Raw genomic sequence first — 16,227 nt, forward strand, 5'->3', positions numbered from 1 at the left:
AGTGTTTTTAAAAATTGAACATGGTAAGTTGGATGATACTCTATTTACAAGGACAGGAGTATTATATCATCAATGTACAATTTGTTATTCTGCTGCTAAGGTGAAGCTGCGCCCTTAAAGGTCACAAAGTAGATACAGATTCCAGTCAATTAGAGTGTAATTGTTATTTTGGTGAGGCAATCAGTGGAGATGGAAAATGCTGGCCAGTTTCAGACTCCAGATAAGAGACGTGCAGCTTTAAATGACTGGCTTTATCTTTTTAAATGACTGGCTTTATCTTTTTAAATATTGCTTTGCATCTGTAACAAAATGTGACATTCGATGCATGACAGACACAAAATATGTGCATACACCTTTTCTTTAATATGTACTAATGAATCTTCTTTGATGTCACTCGTCTGATTTGGCAGATATGTTGTTTATCCCATGTAATGTGCAATATATTATCAGGGCAGCTGATTCATGGTGCTTGAATAAGTGAAATTGTGTTTTTATTACACAATATCATGGGAGTATTAGTGGTATTTTCAGCTTCAATTCAACGATTATGTCAATATTTGCAAATTGGTGGCCTTGATTTCTTTTATTATTATATGTTTATTTATCTATGTGGTTAAATTTATCTCTTTTTAAAAAAAGCACAGTATCTAGAGGAAGCTGGTAGGGATGATGTTCCTGATTGAAAGTAGGTACTACAATGAGCATCACTGTGGTTTGCTAGTGTTGGGAGGTTGGTTTTGGGGTGTGGGAGCACTGGGAATGGGGTGGTGGGATCCGGTAGGAGCAGAGCGATGTTGGGTTCTGAGAGATTAGGGGACAAGGGTTGTCATGGAAGGGAGGGGTGGAGGTAGTGGGTTTCGGGTAAGGGAGTGCTAGGGATACTGGGTCTGGGAGCATTAGGAGTGGGGATCATGGGGTATGGAAAGGGAGAGGGATCTTGGTTTCTGTGAGCACCATGAAAGGGGTAGTAAGATTGAGAGCTGGGTCTTGTGTGGGACCAATGAGTGGGAGAGAGATCCCAGGCTGTGACATGGGGGGGCTCCTGTGTTGAGGGGAAATTGTCTAGTCTGGAATAACTAGGGAGGGGTGATTGTTCGGTCTGAGAAAAAGAGAGGAGAACTGCCAGTGAGGTTATTGGAATGGTTCTACAATGCCTGAGAATGTGAAGGGCAATCCATTCTCACCACTCTCTATGTAAAGAAATTCCTCCTAAATTCTTTATTTGATCTGTTAGTGATTATCTTATATTTATGCCTCCTTGTTCTGGCTTAGCCACAAGTGGAATCAGTTTCCCCACATACACCCTATCAAATGCTTTCATAATTTTAAAGACCTCTATGAGGTCACCCCATAGTCTTTTTTCAGAGAAAAGTGCCCCACCTGGCTCAGTTTTTCCTGATAGTTACATCTTCTCAATTCTGGTAACATCCTTGACATCGGCAGGTAAGTCACCCGGTTGATTTTAACTGCCTACCCGCCCGGTTTCTACCAGGCGGTTAGGGTTAAAATCGACCCCATTGTCTTTTACGTCAGAGACTGACTCCTTTGCATGCATATTTTGGGGTTTGCTGAAATTGAGGCCGTTGATTAGAATCTCCAAACAGGCAGATTCAGCTGTTTGGGGATCATGTAGTATAGGACAAATGATGCACTCAGAGTCCAGGATGTTTAGAGGCTTAACAGAATGTCCCATTCTGTTTGCAAAAGGAAGGAAGTTGCTGGAGCCAAGTTTTTCTTTTATAATTCTTCGGGATGTGGGCATCGCTGGTAAGACTGGCATTTATTGCCCATCCGTAGTTGCTCTTGAGAAGGTGGTGGGCCTTCTTCTTGAACCACTGCAGTCCATGTGGTGAAGGTACTCTCACAGTGCTGTTAGGTAGGGAGTTCCAAGATTTTGATCCAGCGTCAATGAAGGAACGGAGGTATATGTCCAACTCAGGATGGTATGTGACTCAGAGGGAAACTTGGAGGTAATGCTGTTCCAATGCACCCGCTGTCCTTGTCCTTCTAGGTGGTGGAGCTTGTGGGTTTGGGAGTTCCTGCCGAAGGAACCTTGGTGACTTCTGCAGTGCATCCTGCAGCCACGGTACGCCAGGGCTGGAGGGAGTGGATATTTAAGCTGGTGGCTGGGCTGCCGATCAAGTAGACTGCTTTGTCCTGGATGGTGTTGAACTTTTTGAATGTTGTTGCAACTGCACCCATCCAAGAAAGTGGAGAGTATTCCATTGCACTCCTGACTTGTGCCTTGTAGGTGGTGGAGAGACTTTGGGGAGTCAGGGGGTGAGCCACTCGCCATAGAATATCCAGCTTCTGACCTTGATGGTGGGAGACTGAGTGATGGTACTGCCATGAAATGTCATGGGGAGGTAGCTGGGCTCTCTGTTGGAGATGTTAATTGCCTGGCAGTTCTGTGGTGCGAGTGTTACTTGTCACTTAACAACCCATGACTAGTTGTTGTCCAGGTTTTGCTGCATGTGGCCATGGACTGCTTCAGTATCTGAGGAATTACGAATGGAACTGAACACTGCAATCATCAGCGAACAGCCCCACTTCTGACCTTATGATGAAAGAACACTCATTGATGAAGCAGTTGAAGATAGTTGGGTTTAGGATGCTGCTTTGATGAACTCCTGCAGTGACGTCCTGGGGCTGAAATGATTGGCCTCCAACAACTACAGCCACCTCCCTTTCCACCACGTATGACTCCAGCCACTGGAGAGTTTTCCCCCGATCCCCATTGACTTCAGTTTTGCTAGGTCTCCTTGCTGCACATGTGGTCGAATGCTGCCTTGATGTCAAGGGCAGTCACTCCCACCTCATCTCTGGAATTCAGCTCTTTTGTCCATGTTTGGATCAAGGCTGTAATGAGGTCTGGAGCCAAGTGGTACTAGTGGAACCCAAACTGAACATCGGTGAGCAGGTTATTGGTGAGTAAGTCCCGCTTGACAACTCTTTTCATCACTTTACTGATGATTGGGAGTAGGCTGATGAGGCAGTAATTGTCCAGTTGTAGTAACCTTATAAGTGGTACCATTAGATTCCACCGCTGTTTGCACCCATTCATTAATGCTTCTTTTCCCAATGGGGTCAAAAATATTTTGTCTATTGGGTGTGTCATTCCTCAGTGATGCCCTGAAATCATCACGTGAGGAGGTGCACATCTCAATATTCTGGAACGGAAGAGAGTTTGTGCAACAAACACTTCTATTTGTGCAGCGGGTGTGTGCCCTTCACTTAATATTGGTGTTTAAGTAGTGGATCTCCAGGAGAACTGGGGTCAGTATTTCCTGTTTATAGTTTTATTTAAAATTTTGAGAGCAAAGAAGGACTTTTAAATTATGCTTCACTACAATCTCAGCTAACAGAAGTGGCAGTCAATCTATCTTAATCACTTCAAACATAGAAATGAGACATTCAAATCAAGATTGAAGCTATGCACTTGCTACGATAAAAATAAAGTATATGCTGGACTTCTACAAAACTCAAGAATCAACATGTATACTTACGCACTTGCAACTTTACATTATTGGAAGTTATCTCCCCATTATTTTAGGATCTGATATGGTTAAACAAAAGCTGCTTTGTGTATCCTACCTCGAGCGCACTCTGTCAGTTTTGAAGATTATGTAGTTGTGACTGTGTGAGGTACTGACTGACTTCTTTAACTGGTCTGGTACATTTTCTTCACTCTGGGTTCTTGTACATTAGTATTCCTCTTCCTCTCCCAGACAATGTTATTATTTTTTCAGGAAACTTGAGGACATACTTTTATACCCAATTTTTCCTTGCTTTACTACTGACTGTGTCAAACTAGAAATGCAAACTAGGTGGCACTGCTGCCTTTAGAAGCTGTGCAGAGAATTGAACTTGCCATTGGAGGGAAAAACAACCATGCTCAGCCTGATTGTACAAGTCAGTTAAGTGTTTTTGCACTTGCTCGCCTGCATGATCTTCCCTGGTCTTTGGAAACACTGTAGTATGACAGATACACAATTGTGAATTGCAACTTAAAAATAACTGTGACAGTTCCTAAAAAGCAATATGCAACTGAACTGTACACATTAGAAGGTGCCATGTTTAGTCCCCAGTCTGTGCTGAGTTCACTGATCTCAACCAGAGTGGCATTAAGGGTGCTACAATTAGCCTAAGCACCCTTGGGTTAGGTGGGGAAAATCATAATTCTCACACCTGATCACTATCCAGTGACCCCTGGTGGAAATTGTGTGAGGATGGACATTGGGTATGTTCCAACCTTCAGCACTAACACATCTTACATTAAGAGCAACAGAAAAGAATGACTGAACACTTTAAAAATGATGAAATGCAACAGTATAACAGTGCTTGTTTGGAGTATTTACCATTTTAAAAACTCCAAAATATGAATTACAAGCTTTAATAAAACTCCAGATTATAAATTTCTCCCTATAATAGGAGTTATAAAAGCAAGGCATGTGTGTCTAGGCTACATTAAAAGCAAAAGATCATGAAATAAAACGAGAAGTCTAGGGAAGGCAATTTCAAAGAAAATTAGAATTTCAGGTATTTTTATTAAGCAAGATTGCAATAAAACAAGGTTCTTGAGTTTGTATGATCATTTTTTGTGTACTGCTGTAAAACATTCTACGCTTGTCTTTTTCTTCAAACACTCCTATAGGTTACAGCTGGTCATCAAGGACTTGGGCCATTTTCCATCAGGTTTTAAATTGCTTCTGTTGATTTCAGCAAACAAGGGAAGCTTCCAGAATGGCCCCTGATGAGCTGTTGAAAACCTGTAAGTATTCAATAACAGTGACAGATAAATTGGCATTTTGTTCATCAAATTTTACAGTAGTAAAGTCGGTGTTAAATTGATGCTACATGTTGGGTACTCATTGGATTCATAATTGGTTAAATAAATGAATTTTATGGTAATACACTACAAATACACAATGGATAGTTTTGATACACAAATTCTATTGTATTTCCTTCTGAAACAATAGATTAGGAGCTACAGCTTTTTTGTTGGGAGATAATAGCTTAACTTTGGGGACTCTTGGGAACTTGTAAAAGGTCAACTTAAATGTCAATCTAAAACTCAGCCTATGTTATGGAAAATCTCATTTAATAATAGATGAACCGATCACAAAAGTGCATTTAAGCTTCTAGAAATGTTTTTCATGTGCTTATTGCTGATAAGGTTAACCTATTAAACATTTTTCTAAAACTCTTAGCAATCAAATGCTTTGTGTTAGCTTGTCTTGACAACCAACTGTTTTTTTATTTCTATACTATTAATATGAGAAACATAAAAGTCTTAATTATTCTAACTTTGATTTATATTCTATGATTTACTTAGTAGAAATGAAGGTTTTATGCACTAAGCTTTTTAAAAGCCTGGGACTTGACTTTGATTGAAAGTTTAATTTAGACATTGTCAGACACAGACTTATGAAGCAATAGTAAACATATCACGATCTTTCCATAGCAGTCGTGGAGCCCATTTTGCTAATGTCATTTTCTAGAAATCATAAGGAAGGCAAGAGATAACCTTTAAGGAGAATCAGCCCACAAGTTTTCTGCAAAGATTTACAATAAAATGTGTACTGTTTTGTGGAATTGTTACATTATTTTCAATAATATTAATTTTTCATTAGAAAACACCAGAAATTGGAGGTGTATAGAAAAATAGCACTAATTCCAGTTTTGTGTTACCTTAATGGGTTGTGAACTGAGTTTTGCATCACATTTGACAGAGGGAAACTGTACATTGTGTATGAAAATGTTCATCGAGACTCTTGATAGCTCAGGGTGAAAATACACTGCCGAACATGGAACTGAGCAATAGATACAAATCAGGATGACCTCTGGTTTAATCCCTGGTCTGTACTAGTGGGAGGGGGGAGGAGGAGGAATAGCCAGGTTCCCACTGCAGATCACTATTCAGTGACGCTTGATAGAACATGTACACAAATGGATGTCAGGTACAGGTCAGACTGGACTTTTGTGTCCTCATAATCCAATAACCTGCCAGCATTCGGTGTCTTGGTTCAGACATAAAGAAGTACAATTTGGGCGAGGTTCTGGAGGGCAGTGGCCATCCATGGTACTGTACCCAGCATGACTTGGTACATTCAGCAAAGGAGAGGAGAAAAGCAGAAAATTGAAAAAATTTCAATTTTTTCGGATAAAAGTGCCATCTGAATTGGTCTAAGTATTAGATCATGCAGGTGATGTCATGCAGGTTTATTTAGGGTAGGAAGTTCTATGCAGATCCACTGTGGAAATTGGAAATCTACTTTATCCATGTTTAAATTGACAGCTGTGTTGATCTTTACAATAGGTAAGAATGATTTGTGAGCCTGACTGTAAAAGCATAATTTGACTCCTAATAAACTACATGTTCAAATTATTTTGTATGTATTATAGCTTTATATACATATTTGCCCCTAGTATTTTTTGGCAATGTGACTTTTACTAGACAATGAGATTCAATTAAACCGACTGTAGTGTGACTTTTGCAATGAATTTTAGGTTAACTACAATCCTAGTCCTTGGCCCAACCATCTTCAGCTGCTTCATCAATGACCTTCCCTCCATCATAAGGTCAGAAATGGGGATGTTCGCTGATGATTGCACAGCGTTCAGTTCCATTCGCAACCCCTCAAATAATTAAGCAGTCCGAGCCCGCATGCAGCAAGACCTGGACAACATCCAGGCTTGGGCTCATAAGTGGCAAGTAACATTCGCACCAGACAAGTGCCAGGCAATGACCATCTCCAACAAGAGAGAGTCTAACCACCTCCCCTTGACATTCAACGGCATTACCATCGCTGAATCCCCCATCATCCACATCCTGGGGGTCACCATTGACCAGAAACTTAACTGGACCAGCCATATAAATACTGTGGCTACAAGAGCAGGTCAGAGGCTGGGTATTCTGCGGCGAGTGACTCATCTCCTGACTCCCCAAAGCCTTTCCACCGTCTACAAGGCACAAGTCAGGAGTGTGATCGAATACTCTCCACTTGCCTGGATGAGTGCAGCTTCAACAACACTCAAGAAGCTCGACACCATCCAAGACAAAGCAGCCCACTTGATTGGCACCCCATCCACCACCCTAAACATTCACTCCCTTCACCACCATGGCTGAAGTGTGTACCATCCACAGGATGCGCTGCAGCAACTCGCCAAGGCTTCTTCGACAGCACCTCCCAAACCCGCGACCTCTACCACCTAGAAGGACAAGAGCAGCAAGTACATGGGAACAACACCACCTGCACGTTCCGCTCCAAGTCACACACCATCCTGAATTGGAAATATATCGCCGTTCCTTCATCGTCGCTGGGTCAAAATCCTGGAACTCCCTAACGGCATTGTGGGAGAACCTTCACCACACAGACTGCACCGGTTCAAGAAGGCGGCTCACCACCACCTTCTCGAGGGCAATTAGGGATGAGCATTATTGCCAGCCTCGCCAGCAACGCCCACATCCCATGAACGAATAAAAAAAAGTCACTACTGCCTTCCCAAAAGTCACACTAGTCATTGCAATGATACAAATGTAAATCACAGCAGTGCATGTTTTAAAATTGATGTAGCAGAAATAACTGAAGCGAGAGTATCTCAGCACACTTTTCCTGTCTAGTCTGGTCATTAGAATGCACTTGTTAATATTGTACAGCTGAAGGAGTCGCGCTGATGAACAGGAATAAAAAAGAAGTGGCCAAAGAGGGGAAAAGTGTGGGGTTTGTGCTTATGCACGCAAGGGTATGTTATCATTATTAATCCAAGGCCAAGGAGGATAAACAAATTTGCCACAACTTGTTATCTGTCACCTAACACCGGACATCATCAGGACAAATAAGCAACAGTGGCAGAATGTGTTTGAAGATTACCAGTTGTTCTGTCAATTGCTTCTCCCAGTAAGAGTACAAAAGTAATGCAGTCTCACTACAATTGTACAGGGCTTTGGTGAGACCACACCTGGAGTACTGTGTATAGTTTTGGTCTCCTTATCTAAGTAAGGATTTACTTGCCTTAGAGGCAGTGCAGCGAAGGTTCACTAGATTAATTCCTGGGATGAGAGGGTTGTCCTATGAGGAGGGGTTGAGTTGAATGGGCCTATACTCTCTGGAGATTAGAAGAATGAGAGGTGATCTCATTGAAACATATAAGATTATAGGAACATAGGAACAGGAGTAGGCCATTCAGCCCCTCGAGCCCGTTCCGCCATTTGATAAAATCATGGCTAATCTGTGATCTAACTCCATGGCCTCCATTTTAGCACCCGCTATCGGGTGCATTCCTGGCGGGGGGGCTCCGAAAATCGGGGAATCCCGGAGCGGGTCGGGAGCCCGGCTCCAACCCGCCCACTTCCGGGTTCCCCACAGACGCGCCGACGTGCACGCGCAGCCCCCGCATGTGGGACTCCCGCAGGCAATTAAAGCCAGCGGGGTGCCACTTCAGATTATTTACATTGCTATTTCAGGTCATTAACAGACCTGATTACGGGAATATGTCTGGAGGGGTGGGATTTTAGAAACAACTGGGACTGTTTCCCGTACTGGGGGAAACACTCCCAGTTGAAATGGACGTGTTGCAGCTATCAGCCTGTGGCAGCTGCAAAGGTCCATTTGACAGGTGTGGGGGGAGACCCTCACTCATTGCAGGTGGCCACTCTGTCACTTGGGACAAAGTTTGGCCTCCACCACCCTCCTCCTGACAATCAAATGCACCAACTTGCACACTTACCCCGGGGTCCAGAGACATGTACCTCCCTTGCGGACCCCCTCAGATGTACATCTTCCGGATGGGACCCGCCGTAGCTGCAGTCATGACCTCCTCGGAGGGCGAACAGCATCACCAGCCTCGCCGGCCACGCCGTCCACCTCTGACACATGGAGCTCCACAACACAGTGCTGTGACACATCCACCTGCACAGCAGGAGGGAGGGCAACCGCAGAGAGAGATGTGTCGCAGAGGGCACTACCCTCGCCACAGGGTCCACAGACCGAGGCTCAGCTTCCTGGACCTCTCTGAGCAGCAGTGCACACAGAGGCTCAGAGTCACTCGACACGTAGTCATGGACATCTGCAGCCTCCTTCATGCTGAGCTGCTCCCGGCTGGCCTGAGCACCATCTTCTTACCTGTCACTGTCAACTGCCCTCAACAACTTCTCCTCTGCATCCTTCCAGGGTGCCACCGGGTACATCGCCGACGTCTCAGTCGTCTGCACAAAAGAGCCCTGCAAATACACCTATACCTACTCTGCAGTGACACAATGGGTGGTATCAGATGTGGGTCTTCATTGCGATCCTCAGGAAAGGGCATTATTGCACAAACCAGACAAGATTCGCAAAGATGTGGCAGTAGTGGTGCCAATATAATATGTGATGTGAGTTGGTCAGAAATTAAATAGAAGTAAAAACCATGACAAACCCTCAAACACCCTTGTGCATCCCCTTCATGCTCACGACACGTTTGCTGTACGCTTCCGACTGCACATATGTGATGCATGCCCTGTGGCTGCAGCACAGGTAGTGGCAGGTTGGGTGAGGCTGACCATGAAAGAGATGCATGAGAGGGTGAGTATGAGATAGAGCCATGAGATTGTATGAGGATTGGGTTGAGTGGTAGTGGCAGGATGAGTACTGGCGAGGTGAGTAAGTGCAGGTAAGATAAGGATGAGGTTTGAGTGGGTGTGAGGGGTGATGTGACAGAGTAGTGTTGGCAGTGCAGAAGGAGATGTGGGGTGGGGGCGGTTATGTGGCAGACGGAGTGTAGGGGAATGAGTAAGTGTACTCACTTTGGCTGACCTACTTAGGGCATTGCAACGCCTCTTGCACTATATGCAGGTGCGCGATATGTTGGTGGTGCAGGTGACCGCCTCTGCCACCTCGAGCCAGGCCTTCTTGGTGGCAGAGGCAGGCCGCTTCCTCCTGCCCGCCGGGGGGAGGATCTCTGTCCACCCCCTCCTCAGAGAGAGCCAGCATGGATTTGTGAAAGGTAGGTCGTGCCTGACAAACCTGATTGAATTTTTTGAAGAGGTGTCTAAAGTAGTGGACAGGGGAATGTCAATGGATGTTATTTATATGGACTTCCAGAAGGCATTTGATAAGGTCCCACATAAGAGACTGTTAGCTAAGATAGAAGCCCATGGAATCGAGGGAAAAGTACGGACTTGGTTAGGAAATTGGCTGAGCGAAAGGCGACAGAGAGTAGGGATAATGGGAAGGTACTGACATTGGCAGGATGTGACTAGTGGAGTCCCGCAGGGATCTGTCTTGGGGCCTCAATTATTCACAATATTTATTAACGACTTAAATGAAGGCATAGAAAGTATCATATCTAAGTTTGCCGATGACACAAAGATTGGTGGCATTGTAAGCATTGTAGATGAAAACATAAAATTACAAAGCGATATTGATAGATTAGGTGAATGGGCAAAACTGTGGCAAATGGAATTCAATGCAGACAAATGTGAGGTCATCCACTTTGGATCAAAAAAGGATAGAACAGGGTACTTTCTAAATGGTAAAAAGTTAAAAACAGTGGATGTCCAAAGGGACTTAGGGGTTCAGGTGCATAGATCATTGAAGTGTCATGAACAGGTGCAGAAAATAACCAAGAAGGCAAATGGAATGTTGACCTTTATATCTAGAGGACTAGAGTATAAGGGGGCAGAAGTTATGCTGCAGCTATACAAAACCCTGGTTAGACCGCACCTGGAGTACTGTGAGCAGTTCTGGGCACCGCATCTTCGGAAGGACATATTGGCCTTGGAGGGAGTGCAGCGTAGGTTTACTAGAATGATACCCGGACTTCAAGGGTTAAGTTACGAGGAGAGATTACACAAATTGGGGTTGTATTCTCTAGAGTTTTGAAGGTTAAGGGGTGATCTGATCGAAGTTTATAAGATATTAAGGGGAACGGATAGGGTGGATAGAGAGAAACTATTTCCGCTGGTTGGGGATTCTAGGAGTAGGGGGCACAGTCTAAAAATTAGAGCCAGACCTTTCAGGAGCGAGATTAGAAAACATTTCTACACGCAAAGGGTTGTGGAAGTTTGGAACTCTCTTCCGCAAACGGCAATTGATACTAGCTCAATTGCTAAATTTAAATCTGAGACAGATAGCTTTTTGGCAACCAAAGGTTTTAAGGGAAATGGGCCAAAGGCAGGTATATGGAGTTCGATCACAGATCAGCCATGATCTTATCAAATGGCGGAGCAGGCACGAGGGGCTGAATGGCCTACTCCTGTTCCTATGTTCCTCACCCCATCTAATGTTACCTGGAGTGAGGCATCATTAAACTGGGATCAGCCTTCCCCCTGGGCTGCTCCATGCTGTAATTTTTCCTATTTGTTGCAGCATCTGTCAGTGGAGGACTGCCCCTTTAAATAGAGCTCCTCCAGCTGACGGACCTTACTGCGCATGCGCAGTCCGCCCGACGTACAGATCAGCAGTCGGGGAACCCGGACGACCAGATAAGTGGCTCCGATTAGGCTGCGATCGCGTGCGGGGCAGACTGATTTCGCCGGGCGCGTTACCCACGCACCCAATAGCCCCCCCGCCGCGAACCTGCAGCCCTGGCAATATCGAGCCCCATATACCTGCCTTTGGCCCATATCCCTTAATACCTTTGGTTGGCAAAAAGCTATCTATCTCAGATTTAAATTTAGCAATTGAGCTAGTATCAATTGCCGTTTGCGGAAGAGAGTTCCAAACTTCTACCACCCTTTGTGTTTAGAAATGTTTTCTAATCTCGCTCCTGAAAGGTCTGGCTCTAATTTTGAGACTGTGCCCCCTGCTCCTAAAATCTCCAACCAGCGGAAATAGTTTCTCTCTATCCACCCTATCTGTTCCCCTTAATATCTTATAAACTTCGATCAGATCACCCCTTAACCTTCTAAACTCGAGAGAATACAACCCCAATTTGTGTAATCTCTCCTTTATTTTCTCCCTTGAAGTCCAGGTATCATTCTAGTAAACCTACGCTGCACTCCCTCCAAGGCCAATCTGTCCTTCCGAAGGTGCGGTGCCCAGAACTGCTCACAGTACTCCAGGTGCGGTCTAACCAGGGTTTTGTATAGCTGCAGCAAAACTTCTGCCCCCTTGTACTCTCGTCCTCTAGATATAAAGGCCAGCATTCCATTAGCCTTATTGATTATTTTCTGCACCTGTTCATGACACTTCAATGATCTATGTACCTGAACCACTAAGTCTCTTTGGACATCCACTGTTTTTAACTTTTTACCATTTAGAAAATACCCTGTTCTATCCTTTTTTGGTCCAAAGTGGATGACCTCACATTTGCCTACATTGAATTCCATTTGCCACAGTTTTTCCTATTCACCTAATCTCAATATCCCTTTGTAAATTTATGTTTTCATCTACACTGCTTACAATTATGAGGGGGCTTCACAGAGTAGATGCTGAGAAGTTGTTTCCCATGGCTGGAGAGTCTAGAACTAGGGGACATGGTCGCAGGATACGGGGTCAGCCATTTGAGACTGAGATGAGGAGGAATTTCTTCACTGAGGGCTGTGAATCTTTGGAATTCTCTACCCGAGAGGGCTGTGGATGCTGAGCTGTTGATTATATTCAAGGCTGAGATCGACAGATTTCTGGACTCTAGGGGAAATCAAGGGATGTAGCGATCGGGCAGGAAAGTGGAGTTGAGGTTGAAGATCAGCCATGTTCTGATTGAATGGTGGAGTAGGCTCAAAGGGTCATGTGGCCTACCCCTGCTCCTATTTCTTATGTTCTTAAGTGAAAAACACATAAACTGTATGGAGAGATGTGAAAGAAAATTACTGACACTGTCAGTTAACTGTACTACTGTTGTTTCCTGAAGTGAGACTGGAGAATAAGAATTTGTAAAAAGTTTGAAAGAACGATTAAAGGAAAGTTTGAAGTAAACTCAAAGCCTCCCACAGAAGCTTATCTACTTTCCAGCACTTTAAGTAGAATATTCATCCTTTTCCATCCCATCACCACTGCTGGAATAATTTTGGAAGTAATTAACATATAAATTAGAAGATTCCTTCTCCTCTATGCACACACCACAAATTCGTTCTCTCTCTTCCTTAATTTTCATCTCCGTTCCTCAGCTGCGTTAAAAATAGCAGGCTCGCTCATTCATGTCATTAACTTTTTAAGACTCTGGGCAGGGAAAACACAGGTATCTGATCCTTTATGTTTCTTTAAAAATTTGTTTTTGTATTTTTCACTTCAGGACAACTGGAAGATATAATGTTGGTGCGTGTGTGCTAATTGATCATGCAGACTATACCGATGGGGTAACTGGGGCTTTTCTCTAAATCCAAGGAGATTCATGGTTATATTCATTAAATATGTCCACATGATGAAAACTGTGTTAATATTGAATCTAGTTAGTTAGTTCCTCCCCTTGATGTATTTTTATTTTTCCTTGTATCTCTGGCATTTTGTTCTCATCCTGTACTGTGAAGACAGTACAGCTATTTAGTAAGTCTGCCATTTCTTGATTTCCAATTATAATATCACTTGCGTCTGTCATTAGGGGACCCACGTTACCCTTAGCCACCCTCTTTCTCTTAATATATTTGTAAAAACGTTTAGTGTTGACCTTGATATCCCTCGCAAGCTTTTTCTCATTTTCCCCTTTTGCATCTCTTACCACTTTCTTTGCATTCCTTTGCCGTTCTTTATATCTCTCCCAGTCCACAGGATCTCTACTGTTCTTTGTCTTTGTTTAAGTCCTTTTAGTTTTATACTATCTCTCACTTCCCTTATTAACCAAGATTTTTTAATTACGCAAGTAGAGCTCTAGCCCTTTAGGGGTATGTACAAGTCTTGTATTCTACCAAATACATTTTTGAACACCTTCCACTGTTAATCCATAGTTTTATCCATTAGTAGTTCTGCCCAATCTATTGTGGTCAATTTCTGCCTCAATCCTCCGAAGTCAGCCGTACCTAAATTTAAAACCTTGGTTCATGACTCGCCCTTCTCCCTCTCAAACCTGATATCGAATTCTGTCATATTATGGTCACTGTTGGCTAAGTGTTCTCTTACTGTTAGATTATTGACTAATTCGGGTTCATTATTAAATCGAAAATGGCCTGTTCTCTTGTTGGTTCAAGAACATTGTTCCAGAAAAAATTCCCGAATACACTCAAAAGATTTGCTGCCTTTGGGACTCGAGCTACTCTGCTTCTGCCAGTCTGACTGAAAATTAAACTCTCCCATTATAACTACTCTGTTTTTGCAACAAGCTTCTCTGATCTCCGTGTTTATGTAGCCTGCTAATTTATCACTGCTGTCTGGAGGTCTATAAGCAACTCCCACCAAAGCCTTGCATCCTTTTCTATTCCTCAAATTTACTGTTAGCGTTTCTACTGCCTGCTCACCCTTACTGATATCTCCTCTTTCTAATGCTGTAATAGTGACCCTTATCAATATTGCTACTCCTTCTCCTTTTCCAATTTCCCTGACCTTTCTAAAGACCTTACAACCTGGAATATTTATTTCCCAGTACATATGCCTAAAAGGTAAGGCTCCACTTGTGTAGTTAAGCAACCATGGTCAACAAATGAGCTAAGAGGCAGTATCAAGGTAAAAGAAAAGGCTTACACAAATGCAAGGAAATGTGGAAATCCAGCAGTCTATAAAAAGCAACAAAGGGATGCATAAAAAGTAATAAGAAGTGCAAAAAGGGATTATGAAAAAAAACCTTGCAAGGGTTATCAAAGCTAACAGCAATGTTTTTATAAATTAAGAGAGAGAGTGGTAAAGGGTAATGTTACTTGTTAAATGAGTACCTCGTATCTGTTTTCACAGTGGAGGAAGAGGACAAAATACCAGCATAACAAAGGATTAATGTAAGTTTCTTTTTAAAATGTTAATGGAGAAAATAAGGGGACTTAAGATAAACAAATCTCCAGGACCTGATGGTTTCCACTCCAGGCATTAAAAGAAGTAGGTAAGGAAATTGCAGATGCATTAGTCACAATTTTTCAACACTGTCTAGATTCAGGAATTATAAATTTCATTATTTAGGAAGGAAGGGAGAGAGAAACCAGTTAATTACCTATTACCTGTCGGTTTAATATTAATTTTGGGGAAGTTACTGGAATCTATTATCAGAAACAGAGTGACTGATCACTTCGACAAGTATCAGCTGGTTAAAGAGAGTTGGCATGGATTTGTGAAGCCTAAGTCATGTCTGATTAATCTAGTTGAATTCTTGGTTGCAGGGGGTCGAGGAATGTTCGGGAAAACCACATCTATACGCAGACTAACGGTCCTTAAACTTGGCTTGTATTCCCTTGAATTTAGAAGGTTGTGGTGTGATCTAATTGAGGTGCTTAAAATCATTAAAAAATTAAATGGGGCAGATATAGAAAAACAATTTCCTGTGATGGGGAAATCCAGAACAAGAGGGCATAATTTTAAAATTACAGCTAGGCCATTTAGGAGTGAAATCAGGAAACACTTTTTCACACAAAGGGTAGTGAAAACCTGGAACTCTTTTCCCCAAAAGTCTGTGGATGATGGGTCATTTGAAATTTTCAGGACTGAGATCGTTCGACTTTTGTTAGGTAAGGGTATCAAGGTTTATGGAACAAAGGTGGGTGGATGGAGTTGAGCCACAGATCAGACATGATCTAATTGAATGAGGCTCAAGGGGCTGAATGGCCTACTCCTGTTCCTATGTTCTAGTGGGATTGTAGAGCCATTTCTGTTTAATTTGGGTGGGTATCTTTGACAAGTTTTGATACTATGCTGTACTTAGACACTCTTTAGCCAACTAAAAGGATCTGATCAGATTTTGTGCTTTTTAATTTTCTTTTTATCTCAACACATTTTCACTTTAAACATGCACATTTTAATTTGTTTCAGTATCGGCGGTGTTTAGGAAGAGGCTCCTTGATGCATTTTTCTACAGCTTGTTACAACTGCTTCTTGATGACTGAAACAGGTAATTTGACAAAATAAATCCCTAGAGATGTACTAGTTCCTTTTGCTTTTTTCAGGTGGGAAGAAACATGATTTAATACGAGAAATTCAGTATCAGTCCACTATAATGAACCAACTGCCCACAATTTCATATATCTTTAAAAGTATAGATTGCATATAGTTTTAGTACAAAATTTGCAGTGAAGTTAATGCATCATATCTTGCTTAGTGTTCACTTTCCCTTCTCGTCCTGAGTACTGTACTGCTATACAAATGGACATTGCTGTACTATGTGTCATTTACATTA

This window comes from Heptranchias perlo, chromosome 4 (genome assembly GCF_035084215.1).
Source record: "Heptranchias perlo isolate sHepPer1 chromosome 4, sHepPer1.hap1, whole genome shotgun sequence".
NCBI classification, from domain to species: domain Eukaryota; kingdom Metazoa; phylum Chordata; class Chondrichthyes; order Hexanchiformes; family Hexanchidae; genus Heptranchias; species Heptranchias perlo.